We start from the raw sequence: 16,366 nt of genomic DNA on the forward strand, positions 1-16,366 counted from the left end.
GACGCCACGTGTCTTGGTTTTCATGGCTATAGGTTTTAATGGCTCTTGATCGCAAATGTTTTAGATAGAACACCCATATGCAAAGTGAGAGCAGGATTTGTGCATCTCTTGAACACAAACAGTTCTTTTGAATGACCCGTTGAACCACTTACAAACAGTTTGGTAAGATTTGCATCTGTCATATTGGGTATGTTGCCATTTGTCAAACTAGAAAGATTGACATTTGTTGACCTAGTAACATTGCCATTTGCCAACCTTGTAACACTGCGATTTGTCAAAATATGAAGCTAAAAATCACTAGCAGTATCTAATTTTTGCAACTAAAATTCAGTAATTAAGCATAGATGGAGGCGAGGAGGCGTGTTCAGCCGGGCGGCGCAGTACTATTCAATTTGATAGCGGGCGGCGCAGTTCGCGATATGGCTTTAATGTAGACGAGGGAGAGGGTAGCGGTTCCCGAAATGTTGAACGGTCAATGATGCATCCTCCTTCAATTGCTTTGTGTACTTGTTCTCGAATTAATCTCCGGGCCTTTTTGCCGCATATAACACACATCTTGTTAAGTTGAACTGTTTATGTTCTCTTCCCTAATCAAAAACAGTTCATTCAACCGAACCGTATGCCGTATATCACACACACCTTGATCTGGCTGACCGTTTCTGTTGCTTTCCCTGATAGCAAACAGTTCATCGGAGCGAACCATATGCTGTATATTGCACATACATTGATATGGCTGCCCGTTTCTATTGTTCTGTCTAATCGCAAACAGTTCGTGTGGATCAACCGTATGCCCTACTTCGCACGCAGAACTAAAATATGAACAGTGTTTGATGCATCCGTCATCGAAAATGTTTTGCACCTTTTTTGATGGTTTTTTTACACCACCGTTTGAGATTATGGTATCGCACACAATTTCGTCGAAGGGTCTCTGATCGTAGTGTCGCGTTAGCAGCATCCTGCAGTAGTGTTAGTTCCATGAGCTATATGTTGTTAAGAATTACCAAAACCACCCAGGGGTTAGTTGCACTTTCAATCTCCCCCTTTTTGGTAATTGATGACAACATATAGATCAACGCTTCGACAAATGATAATAAGAATGAAATACATCGTCGCTTTGAGAAGTATGTGATAAGCAAGAGCTCCCCCTAAGTTTGTGCATTATTTAAAATTTTGCTTTTGAATGCAAATGCGCAATCGATTAGGATCATGGGTTACTCTTCCATGTCACATACATCTTGGTGGAGTGCTCAAACTGATAGAATATGAAACATGCACTCATCACCAAGACAAAGTATGAATGATCATACATGAGAGATAGATAATATCATCATCCAAGCACAAACATTAAAGTATGGTATGATCAAGCACATGACCATACAAGTATCTCACACACATAAATAGAGTATCAACCAAACAAGCAACCAAATAAGTAGCAAGAGATAGCAAAAAGAAGCAAAGCACTCTCTCTCTCTCTCTCGAAGCCTATGATCTATACACTTTCTCCCCATTTGGCAACAAGTTACCAAAAATATTGAAAATGCATAGTGCTATGCGGCTCTCTAAGCTTGATCTCCGGGAGCTCCGGAGTGTGAAGGTGGCGTGGAGAGGAGTCCTGCAACGAATGCATCTGAAGAAGACCGAGGAGCTGGTGGAGTTGCAACTGGAGGAGAAACGGAGGCTGTAGCTGCTGGTGCTGATGTAGTAGCCCTAATGTCTGTCACTGGCACTGTTGCAGACCTCTATGCCCTAGGCACTCTCTGAAAAACTTAAGTGGTAGCATTCCCTCTTCCCTCTTCAGCTTCATCCTGGAGCTGCTCAACTGCAGTCTACAGCTCTGTGACCTTCAAGTCTAGATCATAAAACTTTGTTTCTATGATCCTTTCAAGACTCTCTTGATTTTGAGTTAGGGTGGCCAAACCTTTCTCAATCCTCAAGGTAGCCTGAATGAGATAGACAAGTTGATCTTGTTTGGACTTGAGAAATATTTAGGATGCCTCTTCAGCACTTGGCATCTTGGCTGCCTTCTCTGCTTTTTCTTTTTCTCTCTTCTCCTGAGCCTCTACTGATGTAGGATGTGAAGCATCCATAACAACTGTGTTGTCCTCACGATCAGGCCTCAAGGGAAGGTGCTCTTTGTCCAGGAGATACATGCCTTTGGCCATCTTGGAGTTGATGAGCATCTGAATGTGTGGAGCATACCCACATGATCTCTTTTAGTCTGCTGCAGTTCTCTTGATGGTTTCAACTATCAAGCTCATCACCTTGAATTTCTATGGCACATCAAATAATTGAAGCAGGTTGATGGAGTGGCCTCTGATCATCATGTGATCTCCTAATTTGGGCAACAAGGTGTGCCTGAAAATGGTGTTCATGGTGGCCAATCCAGACAACAAGTAGTACACTGAGCCTAGTCTGTGTGTCTCCAAGGCCTTGTCAGGTATCTCCTTGTACATATTGGCCATGGAGTTTTGATCCTTCCTTGGCTTTGCATAGACATAAATTTCATCCTCAGCTTCTTCTGGAGCATTGATGAGCTTGGCCCACTCAACAACTATGGACTAATACCATATACCCTCAGACATCCAGACAATCTTCCCATCTGGGTAAAAGTGTGCAGTAGAGTAAAATTGCATGATCAGCTCATCATTCCACTTGGTCAATTTCTGACCCACAAAGGTGTCAGCTCCATTGAGTCTGAAGCTCTCATGCACTCCAGGGAAATGATCTTCATTGTTGTCAATGTACTTCCAATCCACCCATTTCATATCACACACAATGGGCTTCTTATCCAAAAGCACAGTCTCATAGAAGTCCTATTGTTCCTTGGTGTGAAATCTGTAGTCCACAGCAGTCCTTCTCCTCACAGCATAGGGGTCTGATTGTCTCCATAGTCTAAGACCTGCATCCTTTCTCTCCTTCATGTTTTCAGCTACTGGGTGATTTTCATCATGATTAGGAATCTTAGGCTTCAATTTTCTTAGCACTTGGGCTTCTCCTTCTTCTTCTTCCACTTTAGGCACTGGGGCCTTGTTTTTCTCAGCAGCAGGGATATTTCTAGTGCTTCTCTTTGGAGCAGTCTTTGAAGCTTGAGCAATGGTCTTGGGGGTAGTCTTGGGTTTTGATGGAGCAGCCCCAGACTTGATGGCATCCCCCATCAACTTCTGAGTCTTTGGTTCTGGTGCAACATCTTCCTCATGATCCTCTTCCTCATCCTCAGCTGGGTCTCTCATCATAGAGGATCTGCCAATTACTCTGGCCATGGTCTTCTTGACCCTTTCCTTTCTCTTCTTGCCATCACCAGCCTCTTTTGGTGCAAGAGTGAACTCAATGGTTTCCTGTGTTGAGGCTCTGGCTTTGGACATGGGCACTCTCTTGGCAGGAGCTTTCTTGTGCAAACTAGGCTTGGTTGCAGCAGCAGTAGCATACTCCTTTTTCAGCACTTTCTTGGAGGTGACTTCCTCCTCAACAGCAACATAGTCTTCATCTTCAGAGTCTGAGTTTCCCTTCTTCCTTGTCCTGGTTGCAGCTTTTGGCAAGTTTCTTGGGGTGCTTTTGCTACCCTCATCATAGCTGCAAGAGGGGCTAGTGCCCTCACTCAGGTTAACCTGTTCCTCAAACTTGTTCTGGCTGTCACTTTGATCAAACATAGCTGAAACTGCAAACTGACTTGAAATTTGACCCTGTGAATAGATATAGTTGAGATAGAGTGGATGAGCATCACAAAGTGCAGAGATTTTGCAAAACAATTGAGTCAATAACTTAGTTTTAGTTTTCTACAGAAAGCATTTCGGAGCTACCGATTTGTTGAACTCGGTGACACCGAAGCAATATTAGAGTCCAAACTAGTGGAATCAGTCAGACCGAGACACAGTTCGGTGACTCCGAGATTGCTAGGGTTTCACTGAGGATCAAACTCGGTCACACCGATTTGTAAGTTTCGGTCAGACCGAAAATTACAAGTGCAATGGCATAGGCCAAATCGGTGAGACCGATTTCTACAACTCGGTCAGTCCGAGATGAGTTCGGCGGAAACCTAACCTTAAATTTCCGAATCAAATCTAATCTAAAGGAAGTTTTTGCTGGATAGAACAATCTCATACGTTGTAAGAATCATGGCATGCAGGAATCAGAGGTTAAGATTGCACATAGGGGTCGAGTTTGTCGGCGTCCTAGGAACAGGGGTCCCCAGACTTGCCTGCCTGCGGCCCACAGCGTGGCTCCACCAGCTGCCCTGTACGGCCCATCTTCATCAGCTAACACTCAAGACCCTCGCGAGGGGCCAAGCCTTGCGAGGCGGACGACGCAAGACCTCCTCGGGGGCGGCCTCACTAGGCTAGCTCACGAGGAGCGAAGAGATCAAGGCAAGGGGCACGTCGCGAGGTTCCTGTGCCGCAAGCCATGACGACCAAGGCTAGGCGGGCGCCAGAGCGTGCAGCATACACATTTCCTCTTTGGTGCTTGTCGGTGTCAAAACCGGCGGATCTTGGGTAGGGGGTCCCGAACTGTGCGTCTAGGCGGATGGTAACAGGAGACAAGGGACACGGTGTTTTTACCCAGGTTCGGGCCCTCTCGATGGAGGTAAAAGCCTACTCCTACTTGATTAATATTGATGATATGGGTAGTACAAGAGTAGATCTACCACGAGATCAGAGAGGATAAACCCTAGAAGCTACCCTATGGTATGATTGTTGTTCGTCCTATGGACTAAAACCCTCCGGTTTATATAGACACCGGAAAGGGTTAGGGTTACACAGAGTCAGTTACAATGGGAGAAGATCTACATATCCGTATCGCCAAGCTTGCCTTCCACGCCAAGGAAAGTCTCATCCGGACATGGGACGAAGTATTCAATCTTGTATCTTCATAGTCCAAGAGTTCGGCCAAAGGTTATAGTCCGGCTATCCGGACACCCCCTAATCCAGGACTCCCTCAGTAGCCCCTGAACCAGGCTTCAATGACGACGAGTCTGGCACGCAGATTGTCTTTGGCATTGCAAGGTGGGTTCCTCCTCCAAATACTCCATAGAAGATTTTTGAACACAAGGATAGTGTCCGGCTCTGCAAATTAAATTCCACATACTACCATAGAGAGAATAGTATTTACACAAATCTAATCTGCTGACGTATTCCGTAGCGTGACATCACACCACGGCCAAGCCTTTATTCAAATCGTTTTACTGTCCCACCTCAGTAAGTTTAGCGAGGCAGTTTCCTTGGCACGTCTTGTCGAAGCAGAGATCGTGTCCCCTTATTCCAGGATTCTCATCAATACGGACGTGGGTAACCCAACCGTGCCATTGATTACGGCGCTTGGGAGATAAGCGAGTTTTACCAGGCGGGTGGGGACGCGCAGTTTCGTCCACCCATATAAGGGGATAAGGATCCACCTTTTCACCCACGCCTTCTTCCTCCTTTGCTCAACCATTCTCGTGCACACGAGCTCCAGCGCCCAAGTCCGCATTCCCCACCTCAACCTTCTCCAACCATGTCCGGAGCGAGAGGCAAGTGGATGGTCTCCTCCGTCACGGAGGGGCACATCAAAAAGCTGAGGAAGGCCGGATACTTGTCTGACGACATCGTCCACTGGCTCCCAGAAGAGGGGCAGCTCATCCCCACCCCCAGGCCCCATGAGAGGGTGGTGTTCCTCACCCATTTCCTCCGCGGACTAGGCTTCCCTCTCCACCCATTTGTCCGAGGGCTCATGTTCTACTACGGCCTGGATTTCCACGATCTGGCCCCGAACTTCATCCTCAACATCTCGGTGTTCATCGTCGTGTGCGGGGCCTTCCTCTGCATCCAGCCCCACTTCGGCTTATGGCTGAAGACCTTCAATGTCAAGCCGAAGGTAGTGGGCGGCCGCCAAGCGGAGTGCGGAGGTTCCATGGTGGGCAAGATGCCCAACGTCCTATGGCTCGAGGGCTCCTTCGTGGAGACCATAAAGGGGTGGCAATCGGGATGGTTCTACATCACCGAGCCGCGCGACCCTGCATGGGTCGCAGCCCCTGAGTTCCGATCCGGAATCCCTACGCGGCTCACCTCCTGGAAAGAGAAGCGACTGCCGTGGGGCAAAAAAGGAGAGCTGACCGGACTCCAAACATGCATCCAAATCCTGGTGAGCAAGAGGCTCAAACTCGTCAACGTAGTCCAGGTCATGCTCATCCGCCGGATCCTCCCGTGCCAACAACGGGCTTTCAGCTTGTGGGAGTTTAATCCGGCACAGCACCGAACCCCGAGTAGGCTCTTCGACACTACGTATGAAGATGCCTAGAAGGTGTTGTTCAAGGGAACCGAGGCTCCTGCATCCTCTACCGAGGATCGCGGAACCAGCGCGCAGCGTCAAGCCAACGCGGTAAGCTGTTTTTACCTCTTACAGGATATTTGTCTTTCATAGTTTGACTCTATGCGGGATCTAAACTCCCTTACCTTTGACAGGATTGGCAGGAGACGTCCGGACAGACCAAATGTCCGGCTCCTTTGCCCGAAGACCCAGCGGACGCCCGCTTGGCGGAGCTGCTGGTTCCGGACCCCTACGTGGTGCCGGAGAAGAAGGCCAAGAAGAAGGCCACGGGAACCAGGAAGAGTTCCCGACGCCCGGTGGAGTCGGACTCATCGTCCGATGACTCCGAGGCGGACTCCTCCCACGAAGACGAGGAGGAGGAAAGAGAGGTCCCTCCCCCAGCGGGGGGAGAGAAGAAAAGGAAGGCCGCCCCAATGGGGGAGGCCAGTGGGTCCAAGAAAGGAAGGACCCTCCCTCCGGACTACTCCACCAATGCCGACGACGATGAAGAGGAGTGGATGCATAGGGCCAAGCCCCTGGCGAAATCGTAAGTATTCGGACACCAGAGTGATTCCTAGTGTTCCTTCATTGCACAGCTTCTCCTTACACCTGAATATAATTATGCAGTCCGCCCAAAGACCGGCTCGACGTGTCGTCGAGCGGTTCCTGGATTCGTCAGATGTGAATTCGCTTCCGACCACCACCTCCCCCGCCCTACGGACGACGCCGAGGTGTTGTCCCAGGAGGTTCCAAGCCAGGAGGAGGTGGTCCTGGAGGCTCCGCAAGGCGACCTCCCGGACCCCAGGCGCCCAGGGGACAAAGCCCCCAAGGGCTCCAAGTCCGGCCCTGGGCTGGACACCGCACTGGAACCTTCAATGGTTCCGTAGTACGGCAGGCGGCCCCCAAGTAAGAAGGGAAAGCCTACAATGCCGGTGACCTCCGCCAAACCGGAGGCACCGAATAATTTGCTGGAGGTGCTTAACGTCGCCTCCATCGACAAGGAGCACTGCACTGTTATGAGAGTGGTGATCCAGAAGGTTCAGTCCGCTAAAAGCGGGCTGACTGAAGCTTGTGCCAGCCTGCTAACAGGCTTTGAGGTATGTAAAAAATATGTGAAAATATTACCGCATAGACAGTAGCCCCTGATGCTCTGTTTGGCGTTCGGAAAGAAAAGCCGAATAGAGGATCTAATAATATTCGCAGGAGTCTAACAAAAGTAAGTCAATATGCGTATGCAGGCTTCGCTGTTGGCGTCTGCCGCACTGACTGCGGAGGTGGACACGCTGAAGCAGAACCTCGAGCGGTCCGAGCAAGAGCTTGGCCTTGCCAAGAAGCAGCTCAAGGACAAGGAAGGTAAGAGATACCTTATTTAAATATATAAAAGGTGCAATTGCAAAAAATGACAGGATTAACGTGGCTATTGTAGGGGCCACAACTGTGGTGGCAACCCTTAAGCAAGCGTTGTCCAAGGCCGAAAAGAAGGCAGCCACGGAGCATACCGAGCGGGAGAAGCAGGAGGCGTGGGTTGGCGAGGTGCAGCAAGAGCTCCAGGCTCTCATGACAAAACATGAGAGTTTGGAGCTTGACTCGAAGACGCAAGAGTCCGAGCTCGCGGCGGCACTTGAAGATGCCAATTCTGCCAAGGCCGAAGCCCAGAAGGCCCTCCAGGAGGTTGAGGCGATGAAGAAGATAGCGGCGGGTAAGGCATTCTTTATGCAACGCAAGCACGTGAAAGTGAATTACTTGTTACTTACCCGAGTCCGGAGCTCTCCAGGAGCATTCACAGATTTGCCCCGTAGTGTGTCAGATGCCGTCGCCTTCTACCGGGCCGAGGAGGGGAGCTCGACGGAGAAGGTGTTCTGGTCTCAGTGTGCTGAGGCCGGACACCCTGTGCCCTTGAGCGACCAGCTGAAGCAACTGGTCGAGCTCCATAAGGTGGCCGAACAGGCCATGAAGGGCCTCATAGTTCGGCTTTGGCCTGGAGAGGCTCTGCCTGGGAGCTACTTCGGGCTAGTGAGGCGGCTGGTGGATTCCTATCCATGGCTTGAAGTAATCAAGCGCTCTGTCTGCATCGAGGGTGCCCGTAGGGCGCTTGCCCGTGCTAAAGTACACTGGGGCAAGATGGATGCAGAGAAGCTTGTGAAGGACGGGCCACCGCCGGGCAAGGAGCATCGCCACCCCGAGATGTACTATGAGGGTGTTCTGAAGGGTGCCCGCCTTGTGGCGGATGAATGTCCCATGGATGTAATATTTGAGTAAACTTGCTCGTGTGATCCTGTATGCTGAAAACTTGTTCATATGCGCTATGCAATGCTTGTTTTAATTTAAAATATTACCTTCTATGCGGCCGTTTATAAAATCTGAGAGATGGCAATTCGTCGGCTTCTGCCCCCATGCCACGAGTGCTGGGATGTTCGGGATTAACCTGAGCACTCCTTTTCCCATTCTTGGGTCCTTCGAGGGAGGTGCTCAGCACAACGAACAAGGCAATCGGACTATAATGCGTTATCACTCTCACTTAGCCATAGAGTTCTATAATTTTAAATTTCAGCGAAGCCCCTAGTGTTCGGAAGACCGAATTCGGGGCGCTATACACGCTTAGGCCGGACAAAGCCGAATCCTCGCTCTAAGCGGCATAAGTCTTTAGGGACTCGAAACCTTCTCGAACAGCGACCAGCTCTCGCCCTATCATGACAGTCAGTTTTAGCTTTCTCTACTGAGGTGCTTAGCCCAGCTCAACTGGGGCACAATCGCAGTAGTTCTCCCAGCGCTACCTTAGCCGATATAGCGGAACGTAAGGTACCAAAACATGGGAGCCGGGCAAACCCAACTATTGACCAAAGACATGATTCGGAGCTGATGCATATAATGCTATAAGTTCGGAGGGCCGCACTTGTGAAAGTGTTCGGACTTCTCATGCCGTATTATGGGGTGCTTGAGCCCCTGGCGTATTGGCCGTACCAGAGTGTACGGGTGCATAATCTCATAACTGAACATATGTATTGAAAAATAGAAAATGCAATAATAAGCTGAAGCTGAGCATTGTTTATTAAAAGGCTGCTATAAAAGTAGAATGATACAAATAGTGCGATAAGCAAGAGATGGGACTATTTGACATGCCCCCCTCTAGGGGCGATCTGCGAGGCGGTATGTAAGACAGGTATTTTGCTCGTTATAGAGACCACCTGGACATTCGACGTAGCTTTCTGCCTCCCTGGCTGTTGCATCGTGTGTTCGGCGATTGTACTGTCGGACAGGCCTTCCGGAGAGTGGAGTCCTGAAAGTAAGAAAAGAAAAATGACAAAATCGGGGGCCCCTAGTGCGGTTGAGCCGCTTTGTGTGCATGCCATGGTCGTGCCCCTCCTCTACGACCATGGTATTTCCAGAGCGTAATTATGTACGCGTAGTACTAGTTTCACGATTCCGCGAGGGCTGGGGTTGGGGCCGCATTGCTATACTTGCTTGGAACATGCCAGACGGTCTTGCTGTAGGTTACTCCGGGCGCGCTTGACGGTGTCCGGACTTTTGTTAGTCGGACTGGAGAATTTCCTTGAGAGGCTACTTTGTACCTCCGCCATGAGGGCCGCCGTATGCTCCTCCGTTCGGAGAGAGCGTTCGGTGTTTCCGTTGACCGTAATTACTCCTCGAGGGCCTGGCATCTTGAGCTTGAGGTATGCGTAGTGCGGCACCGCATTGAACTTTGCAAATGCGGTTCGTCCGAGCAGTGCGTGATAGCCACTGCGGAACGGGACTATGTCGAAGATTAACTCCTCGCTTCGGAAGTTATCCGGGGATCCGAAGACCACCTCAAGTGTAACTGAGCCTGTACAGTTGGCCTCTACACCTGGTATGACACCTTTAAAGGTCGTCTTTGTGGGTTTAATCCTTGAGGGATGCATGCCCATTTTTCGCACTGTATCCTGATAAAGCAGGTTCAGGCTGCTGCCGCCGTCCATAAGGACTCTAGTGAGGTGAAATCCGTCGATGATTGGGTCTAGAACCAATGCAGCAAATCCGCCATGGCGGATGCTAGTGGGGTGGTCCCTTCGATCAAAAGTGATCAGGCAGGAGGACCATGGTTTGAACTTAGGGGCAACTGGCTCCAACGCATATACGTCCCTGAGTGCACGCTTCCGCTCCCTTTTGGGGATGTGGGTTGTGTATATCATGTTCACCGTCCGCACTTGTGGCGGGAAGCCCTTCTGTCCACTATTGTTCGGCGGCCGGGGCTCCTCCTCGTCATCGCTATGCAGCCCCTTGTCTCTGTTTTCGGCATTTAACTTGCCTGCCTGCTTGAACACCCAACAATCCCTGTTGGTGTGATTGGCTGGTTTTTCAGGGGTGCCGTGTATCTGGCACGAGCGATCGAGTATTCGTTCCAAACTGGATGGGCCTGGAGTATTTCTCTTGAATGGATTTTTCCGCTGACCGGGTTTAGAGCCTCTGAATCCGGCATTAACTGTCGTATCCTCAGCATTGTCGTCGTTAATGCGGCGCTTGTGCTTGTTGCGATGCGGCCTGCCATAGCTGTCCTTGGTATTCGAATTACCAGGGCTCTTGGTCATGTTATTACTACGAGCTAGCCAGCTGTCTTCTCCCGCGCAAAAGCAGGTCATGAGTGTCATGAGGGCTGCCATGAATTTCGGCTTTTCCTGTACTAGGTTCCGGGCAAGCCACTCGTCACGGATGTTATGTTTGAGGGCTGTTAGGGCTTATGCATCCGGACAGTCGACGATTTGATTTTTCTTGGTTAGGAACCGTGTCCAGAATTGTCTGGCCGATTCCTCTAGCTGCTGAATTATGTGGCTTAGGTCATCGGCGTCTGGTGGTCGCACATAGGTGCCCTGGAAATTGTCGAGGAATGCGGCTTCCAGGTCCTCCCAACAACCAATTGACTCCGCTGGCAAGCTGTTAAGCCAATGCCGAGCTGGTCCTTTAAGCTTGAGTGGGAGGTATTTTATGGCGTGTAGATCATCACCATGGGCCATGTGAATATGAAGGAGATAATCCTCGATCCATACTGCAGGATCTGTTGTGCCATCGTATGATTCGATGTTTACGGGTTTGAAACCCTCGGGGATTTGATGATCCATTACTTCATCTATGAAGCCTAGCGGGTGTGCGGCGCCTCTATACTGGGCTATATCACGACGTAGCTCAAATGAGCTTTGTCTGCTGTGTTCGGCCCGGCCGGATTTTCTATATCCAGCATGATGGTTATCGTCACGTGTCGTGGGGCGCCCACACAATCCGTAGATCGATCTTGTTTGCCTTGCCTTGTCCTCCAATATATCTCGCAGGTCTGGCGCATTTCCCCGTGCCTTGGTATTTTTTGAACGATGCCGGGGTGCGGCTTGAGTGGAGGGCCGAGAGGCCTCTCTGTCACGGCCACGAGGTGGCCGATCGGCCGCATCATGCGCTGGTGATGTAGGTTTAGGTCCTTCCTCCTCTAATCAGGGTAGCAGTCTGCGCTTTGGGTAGCACTTGGAGGGGCGTTCGAGTTCGTACTCCTCGGCCGCAAGGACTTCAGTCCATCTGTCGGCTAGCAAATCTTGATCATCTCTAAGCTGTTGCTATTTGTTCTTAAGGCTACTCGCCGTGGCCATAAGCCTACGCTTAAAGCGCTCTTGTTCAGCGGGATTCTCGGGCATGACAAATTCGTCGTCGCCGAGGCTTGCCTCGTCTTCGGAGGGAGGCATGTAATTATCATCCTCTTCCTCTCTGTCTACCGCCCTCTCAGGAGGGCTGACTTCTCCATCCTCCTGCGCTGAGTCTTGCTGGAGGGAGTTGTCTTCGGCACTGTCCGGGGTGTTGTTGTCTCCCGTGCCGGAATCGCGGTTTTTGCTTTGGCGGGATTTAGAGCGGCGCCGCTGACGCTGGCGCTTAGGCTGCTTCTTGGAGGGGTCATCCTCCGCTGTTCCATCGCCATTGCCTTCTTTTTGGGTGTCCACCATGTATATGTCATACGACAAGGTGGCTTTCCAGTGCCCTATAGGAGCTAGTTCCTGTTCGTCTCCTACATCGTCGTCCATACCGTCGATGTCTTCGGAGTCGAAGTCGAGCATGTCGGTTAAATCATCGATAGTGGCTACGAAGTGGGTGGTGGGTGGGCATCGAATTTCTTCGTCATCCGCATCCTAACCTTGCTGACCATAGTCCGGCCAGGACTCTCCTGATAAAGAGAGAGACTTTAGTGAATTCAGAATGTCGCCGAAGGGCGAGTGCTGAAAGATGTCCGCGGCGGGGAACTCCATGATGGGCGCCTAATCGGATTCGATTGGCAGGGGCGCGGAGGGCTCGGAGTCCGGAGAGGAGTCCGGCACCTTGGAGTCACAGGCTTCGCAGAGGACAAGGCTGGTGTTCGGCTCGATCGCCGTAGAGATTGCAGCCCCCGAGGCGGTGTCCAGCCACCCGTCCTTGAGTAGCGCAGTCGGCTTCGAGCTAAGGGTCGGAGCGGACACGGGTGCGGCCTCCAGGGCACTGTTCGGCGCCAGAGCTAGGTCATTCCCATCGTGACAGTGCGGCACGCTCGGCTGTGGCTCGAATCTGCCAAAGATCAAGTCTCCGCGGATGTCAGCCGTGTAGTTCAAACTTCCAAATCTGACCTGATGGCCAGGGGCATAGCTTTCGATCTTCTCCAGATGGCCAAGCGAATTGGCCCGCAAAGCAAAGCCATCGAATACGAAGATTTGTCCAAGGAGAAAAGTCTCACCCTGGACCGCATCGCTGTTGACGATCGAAGGAGCCATCGGGCCTAAAGATGACGACACAGAGGAGCTCTCAATGAAAGCACCAATGTCGGTGTCAAAACCGGCAGATCTCGGGTAGGGGGTCCCGAACTGTGCGTCTAGGCGGATGGTAACAGGAGACAAGGGACACGATGTTTTTACCCAGGTTCGGGCCCTCTCGATGGAGGTAAAACCCTATTCCTGCTTGATTAATATTGATGATATGGGTAGTACAAGAGTAGATCTACCACGAGATCAGAGAGGCTAAACCCTAGAAGCTAGCCTATGGTATGATTGTTGTTCGTCCTACGAACTAAAACCCTCCGGTTTATATAGACACTGGAAAGGGTTAGGGTTACACAGAGTCGGTTACAATGGGAGGAGATCGACATATCTGTATTGCTAAGCTTGCCTTCCACGCCAAGGAAAGTCCCATCCGGACACGGGACGAAGTCTTCAATCTTGTATCTTCATAGTCCAAGAGTCCAGCCAAAGGTTATAGTCCGGCTATCCGGACACCCCCTAATCCAGGACTCCCTCAGTGCTAAAGAGGCAAGCGCAAGCGAGGAGGCCCGTGGCATCAGGCAAAGGTTTCCATATCGGTGCAACAAGACCAAGACCAGCAGGACGGCAGGACGGAGGTCACCGTGGAGCCCAGGACGGCGTCACCACCAGAGCCTTTGGGAGGCGAAGACCACCTTTAGTCAGGATAACTTGTACTAGTTGTCTCCCTTCAAATTTGGCCGTTGTTGGATCCCTTCCCGCCTACATTTGGGAAGAGGACCAGGGCCTCTATAAATAGGACCAACCACCACAGTAGGAAGGGACAAGGACTGATCTTGGGCCATTCAGATCATCCTCAACCACACAAGCTCACCGAGATCAAGGACACCTCTCCTCAGGAGGTTGTTCTTCCCTTGTACCTATTCATCCTCAGCCCAAGGGGCAATCCACCACACCACACTGGAGTAGGGTATTACACCATATCGGTGGCCCGAACTAGTATAAACCCTGTGTCCCTTGTTCTGCAAGTTCGACGCGCTGAGATTTGAGATCGCGGTGAGTGTGTGAGCTAGAGGGGGAGAGATCTTCGTGCGCACCCCAGTGTTAGAACCTCAAGGGTTTTAACGGAACCCGCAATCCGACATTTGGCGCGCCAGGTAGGGGTGCGCCGAAGCCTCTCTCCCATCAGCGGACCCGCCAACGCCCTGCAGCGCCGATGTCCGGCGACCCAAGGGCCGATGCCGACCACTGGGCAGCTTCGCCAGCCCAGGCGGCATCGTCCGCTCAAGAAGACCTCAACTCTGCGCTCCAGGCGGCACGCGCACCACCAAACTCCGCGGGGCGCGGGCGGCGTGGTCCGACGCCCTCCAACCTTACCCCACGGCGTGCGCAGGCCGCCGCAAGGGCCTCGAGCTACACCGCGGCGATGGCACCGCACACCCGACGAGAGCAAGCAAACATGAGGGCCGCACTCATAGTGGCACGGGAGCTGCTGCCTTGCCGGCTAATGGTGAGCGGCCGCGATGCGTTGCTAGAACGCATCGCTAAGCTACTGGACACTGTGACCAGGGGCATGCTGCCCTTCTGCTCCCTACCTATGCCTCAAGTCGTGGCCGGGTCACATGGTGGACCTCACCGCACGCGGACGCTCCCAGGCGCATCAGGGGGATTCGTCGACAACGACGCAGCTGCTGGAGCCGGGCGCCCAGCCACACCTGTGCCTCCACCGATGGGCGCGGTCGCGGGTACTGACCCCTACGGCCCAGGCAGGATGCCACCCTTCCATCCTCGGAGCGGCGTGCTGGGCCCGATGGCGTGGAGCGCGGAGCACTTCGGCGGGGTTTCTGGGGCAACGGCTCCGGAAGCCTACGTGCCCCGCAGGATGGACCAAGAGTACACGCCGGAAGATGGCCCCGGCTCGTTCCTCGAGTCGGGTTGGGAAGAGGAGACACTAGAAGTTGAGGCCTTCCATGAGCCACATGGGAGCCTTGCCGACCCCACTGGTGACAACAACTGCAGGGTACCACTAAACTCCCAGGAACAAGCTTATGCTAATAATGAATCGCAAGTGAATCAGGGCACAACGGTGGATGATGACCCCAGCGCGGCAACCCAGGGGAGGCGCACTGGGGGTTGCGTGGGAGGAGCCGGGAGCAAGGCCCCTCCCCACACTGCGTGGAGCAAGGCGTCGCCCGAAGGTAGGTCCTCTGCCGGGGAGGCACTGGCGAGCCTTCCCCCGGCAGAGGGCCCGTGGTCGCCAAGGGTGCCGGTAGCGTCCCCTTTGCCCCTTGGCATCGTCCTGGTTTCCGGACGCCCCAACGGTGGTCGAGGGTGGCACAAAGCGGGCCCTCACCTGGCGATATGAAGCAAGGCTCACGCATGTGAAGGTCTCCGCTCGTCACACTCTCATGTAATAATAAGTGGGGTTGTACACGCCCCGGAGTCTTCGGAGAGGTGCCCTCGGGCCTCGGGGGCTCCCACCCACATCTTAGTGGAAGCACCATGCTCCGCGCTGGCCGTCGACACTGTCCCCCAATGACTATGCTCACAACCAGTGAAAGCACTTAGCTCCGTGTTGGTGGGAAGATAAGAAGACTAGCTAGGTGCTGGACGCGGCCATTTGCTTTTGCCCCCTTTTTTGTAGCTCGGACTTGCAGCTTTTGATCTTGAATTTGAAGTCGTATTTCCATTAGCAGTCGTGGGGGCATCCTTTCTCGTTCGTGTTGATTTCATGAGTTTCTGGATTCGTGTTTTGTTTGGGATTTGCGTCTGCTATTTCCCCCCTTCCTAGCGCCTCGCGAGCGGGGGCTGGCGGCGGCGTACACGCGCTACGCGCGCACCTCGCCATTACTGGCGCTCGCTTCTCGCGAGGCCCTCTCGGGTGGACCGGTGGACCCCTCAGGAAACCAAAACCTCGCGAGCTCGTGAGGGCTCCCTTCAGAAGGAATGCACATCTGCAACCGCCAAACCAGTTTGAAGCTCAACTGAACCAAACTAAGTTACGGCAGCAAGCCCGCAAGGGGTGTCGCAAGCACACAAAAGCGCACTTTAAGCCTAGCCTAGGGAATAAAGTGGTAGTCTATTTACATGAGGGGCTCCCCCTCCAAAAAATGCTCTTACATTGTGAGGGGTCGTACCCAAGCTTTTGCGTGCAGGTTCAAAATAAGGGAGCATGGGCTCAGTCGGACATGTCGCTCGCCTCATCTCCTAAATTGCTTTCGGACAGGCTGCTGGCGCCATCGCTGTCGTTGTCTCCACCGCCATCAACCATGTCGCCCTCATCTGCTGCGACCACCACCACGTCATTGTCAGAAGCAAAGGCCCTAACAAGGGCATCCACATTGTCGTCCACCCAGCGC

Source organism: Triticum urartu, chromosome 3A (assembly GCF_056163025.1).
Source record: "Triticum urartu cultivar PI428250 chromosome 3A, HENAU_Tu73, whole genome shotgun sequence".
Taxonomy (NCBI): Eukaryota; Viridiplantae; Streptophyta; class Magnoliopsida; order Poales; family Poaceae; genus Triticum; species Triticum urartu.